General features: G+C 47.6%; 1 non-coding gene across 1 annotated transcript; it reads right to left on the minus strand.

The window, feature by feature from the left end:
- Positions 1-1,794: 1,794 nt before the first annotated feature.
- trnas-uga (transfer RNA serine (anticodon UGA)) lies at positions 1,795-1,876 on the minus strand. The gene has a single exon. It is a non-coding gene; the product is annotated as a tRNA-Ser (tRNA).
- Between the last annotated feature and the right edge of the window lie 1,661 nt (positions 1,877-3,537).

Genomic DNA, 3,537 nt, shown 5'->3' on the forward strand with positions numbered 1-3,537 from the left:
AGGTTCCCTACCCCTGCCCTAGGGCAACAACGTTGATATATGTTTGATGAAACATGATTATGTGCTTGAGTGTATGTATGTATATGAACAGAATGTGTATATGAATGTTTGTACAGTAAATGTATATGTAGCACTTTAAAATCAATGTGCATTTCAGTGCGTGGAGTCAGTCCGTGGAACAACTTAGGGGACGAGTTAAAAACGTGTTCTAGCATGATTCAATTTAAAAAGCTGTTTAAAAAAGAAGTACTGAAGAAGTACGAGGAGGAAAGAGAGTGATGCCCGCAGCACAGAGCGATGGGAGAGAGGTGTATGGTCGGGGAGTGTTTGGGCCAAGTTTAGTGAGTTTTGAAGCATTTTAAGGGGGTCAAATTGCAGCTCAAACAGGCAAAAATAGCATTTTTTGCGCAAATTTTGCTTTGGCGGATCGGTGCGGCGTCTTCAGTAATGCGGACGTTGTACCGATCCGTTGTGGTGAAGAAGGAGCTGAGCCGGAAGGCAAAGCTCTCAATTTACCGGTCGATCCACGTTCCCATCCTCACCTATGGTCATGAGCTTTGGGTCATGACCGAAAGGATAAGATCACGGGTACAAGCGGCCGAAATGAGTTTCCTCCGCCGTGTGGCGGGGCTCTCCCTTAGAGATAGGGTGAGAAGCTCTACCATCCGGGAGGGACTCAAAGTAAAGCCGCTGCTCCTTCACATCGAGAGGAGCCAGATGAGGTGGTTCGGGTATCTGGTCAGGATGCCACCCGAACGCCTCCCTAGGGAGGTGTTTAGGGCCCGTCCAACCGGTAGGAGGCCACGGGGAAGACCCAGGACACGTTGGGAAGACTATGTCTCCCGGCTGGCCTGGGAACGCCTCGGGATCCCCCGGGAAGAGCTAGACGAAGTGGCTGGGGAGAGGGAAGTCTGGGTTTCCCTGCTTAGGCTGTTGCCCCCGCGACCCGACCTCGGATAAGCGGAAGATGATGGGTGGATGGATGGATGGATTTTGCTTTGAATGAGTTTTGCAAAATTGTGTGTGTGTGTTTTGTCTCATATTATTGTTAGTGTACAGGAGTTTTTCTTGTTTTGTTTATAGAGTTTTGTTCTTGTATTATATTCCATCCATTTTCTACCGCTTATTCCCTTTCGGGGTCGCGGGGGGCGCTGGCGCCTATCTCAGCTACAATCGGGCGGAAGGCAGGGTACACCCTGGACAAGTCGCCACCTCATCGCAGGGCCAACACAGATAGACAGACAACATTCACACACTAGAGCCAATTTGGTGTTGCCAATCAACCTATCCCCAGGTGCATGTCTTTGGAAGTGGGAGGAAGCCGGAGTACCCGGAGGGAACCCACGCATTCACGGGGAGAACATGCAAACTCCACACAGAAAGATCCCGAGCCTGGATTTGAACCCAGGACTGCAGGAACTTCGTATTGTGAGGCAGACGCACTAACCCCCCTGCCACCGTGAAGCCCAGTTACTGACAGTGGTTTTCTGAAATGTTCCTGAGCCCATGTGGTGATATCCTTTACACGCTGATGTCGCTTTTTGATGCAGTAACGCCTGAGGGATCAAAGGTCCGTAATATCATAAATTACGTGCAGTGATTTCTCCAGATTCTCTGAACCTTTTGATGATATCACGGAGCGTAGATGGTGAAATTGCTAAATTCCTTGCAACATGCAAACTCCACACAGAAAGATCCCGAGCCTGGATTTGAACCCAGGACTGCAGGAACTTCGTATTGTGAGGCAGACGCACTAACCCTTCTCCAACTCGTCTAGTTTCCCAAGCACAGACACGTTACCAGTAGGGTTTGAACCTGCGCAGGGAGACCCCAGTGGATTTCAAGTCCATCGCCTTAACCACTCGGCCATGATAACACTTGTATTATATTGTTTATGTTAAATGTGGAATGAGTGAGAGGGGTTGGGCTATTATAAGCAGCTGCTTCATCCAACCCCTTTTCAAGCCTTGCGTAAATATCTTTGCCAACATGTGAAAAACAAAACAAAACTGTGTTTTAGTTGTATTGTGCAGGTTTTAAATGTATATTTCATCCATCCATCCATTTTCTACCGCTTATTCCCTTTCGGGGTCGCGGGGGGCGCTGGCGCCTATCTCAGCTACAATCGGGCGGAAGGCAGGGTACACCCTGGACAAGTCGCCACCTCATCGCAGGGCCAACACAGATAGACAGACAACATTCACACTCACATTCACACACTAGGGCCAATTTAGTGTTGCCAATCAACCTATCCCCATCAATTCAATTCAGAATGGACCTGCTATCAATCAATCAATCAATCAATGTTTATTTATATAGCCCCAAATCACAAATGTCTCAAAGGACTGCACAAATCATTACGACTACAACATCCTCGGAAGAACCCACAAAAGGGCAAGGAAAACTCACACCCAGTGGGCAGGGAGAATTCACATCCAGTGGGACGCCAGTGACAATGCTGACTATGAGAAACCTTGGAGAGGACCTCAGATGTGGGCAACCCCCCCCCCCCCCTCTAGGGGACCGAAACCAATGGATGTCGAGCGGGTCTAACATGATGCTGCGAAAGTTCAATCCATAGTGGCTCCAACACAGCCGCGAGAGTTCAGTCCAAAGCGGATCCAAGACAGCAGGGAGAGTCCTGTCCACAGGAGACCATCTCAAGCGGAGGCGGATCAGCAGTGTAGAGATGTCCCCAATCGATACAGGCGAGCGGTCCATCCTGGGTCCCGACGAGCGGTCCATCCTGGGTCTCGACTCTGGACAGCCAGTACTTCATCCATGGTCATCGGACCGGACCCCCTCCACAAGGGAGAGTGGGACATAGAAGAAAAAGAAAAGAAACGGCAGATCAACTGGTCTAAAAAGGGAGTCTATTTAAAGGCTAGAGTATACAGATGAGTTTTAAGGTGAGACTTAAATGCTTCTACTGAGGTGGCATCTCGAACTGTTACCGGGAGGGCATTCCAGAGTACTGGAGCCCGAACGGAAAACGCTCTATAGCCCGCAGACTTTTTTTGGGCTTTGGGAATCACTAATAAGCCGGAGTCTTTTGAACGCAGATTTCTTGCCGGGACATATGGTACAATACAATCGGCAAGATAGGATGGAGCTAGACCGTGTAGTATTTTATACGTAAGTAGTAAAACCTTAAAGTCACATCTTAAGTGCACAGGAAGCCAGTGCAGGTGAGCCAGTACAGGCGTAATGTGATCAAACTTTCTTGTTCTTGTCAAAAGTCTAGCAGCCGCATTTTGTACCAACTGTAATCTTTTAATGCTAGACATGGGGAGACCCGAAAATAATACGTTACAGTAATCGAGACGAGGCGTAACAAACGCATGGATAATGATCTCGGCGTCTTTAGTGGAAATAAGAAAATCTCATTTCAGTAGGCCTGTAACTTCATAAACCGTGAAAAGAAATACAACAATGTAATATTCATTGTTGACAACTAGATTTTTTTGTGGACATGTTCCGTAAATATTGATGTTACAGATTTCTTATTTTTTGTGAGGAAATGTTTAAAATTAAGTT

Source organism: Nerophis ophidion, linkage group LG03, assembly GCF_033978795.1.
Source record: "Nerophis ophidion isolate RoL-2023_Sa linkage group LG03, RoL_Noph_v1.0, whole genome shotgun sequence".
Classification (NCBI taxonomy): Eukaryota; Metazoa; Chordata; class Actinopteri; order Syngnathiformes; family Syngnathidae; genus Nerophis; species Nerophis ophidion.